Genomic DNA, 863 nt, shown 5'->3' with positions numbered 1-863 from the left:
TTTCATTATCTAATAAAGCAGTTAATCTATAATAATCAGATTCTTCTGTTAATTCTAAACTTTCTAAATAATTCATAATTGAAAGACTAGGATGAAGATGTACCTTTCTGGAGAAAAACTTCCTTTATTTAGAATATTTTACATAAGATGTTTTTATCTCCAGAGGGGAGATTGTAGATACTAACTCTAGAGGGGAGTTTAGAATTGGTTTTTCCTAAGGGAATTCTTCTTCAGACTATAGAATCGCCTCGGCAGCTTCCTCTTTGCTCTCCTAGCATATGAGTACTCTTAGTCTTCTGCTTTCTATTGTTTGATGCCTTTTACAATTGCCTAAGCAACCTATTTATAATGGTTGGGTCTGATGGACAATTCCCATCCTTACCCTTCTTATGACGTCATTGCTTACGTCATTGTTTATTATCTTGCACCAGCTACATCGTTGGTGCTCTATGACCTAAGTGCTTATGTCACTATGCAATAATGTTGAGAGATGCTTCAGATGTGCTATCCTCCTCTTTCATCATGTGACCTTCAGATGCGTTGTCTTCTTCCTTTATCATGTGGGTTGATTCCGTTTTATTATTGCTTTCTTCAGATAACTCTGAGACACATAGCTGGCACTTGTGGTCTTCTTTGTCTTTTATCAAATAGCAGAGATTCCTCTTTATCCCTTCGGGGAGCTTTTCTAAGAGTCCAGATAAGTTGTAGAATGCTGATTCAAATTCCACTAAGAGTCTCATCTCTCTTTCTTCAATTTCATTCCTTTTACTGGACACAAGTAAAGTATTTCTACTTTTATAATTGATTCTTGTGTGAGATTCCCTTGTTATCTTTTGAGTTCTTTCGAAGACCCTTGCTAGTGT

Source organism: Arachis duranensis, chromosome 5 (genome assembly GCF_000817695.3).
Source record: "Arachis duranensis cultivar V14167 chromosome 5, aradu.V14167.gnm2.J7QH, whole genome shotgun sequence".
NCBI lineage: Eukaryota > Viridiplantae > Streptophyta > Magnoliopsida > Fabales > Fabaceae > Arachis > Arachis duranensis.
This window is presented reverse-complemented; position numbering follows the sequence as displayed.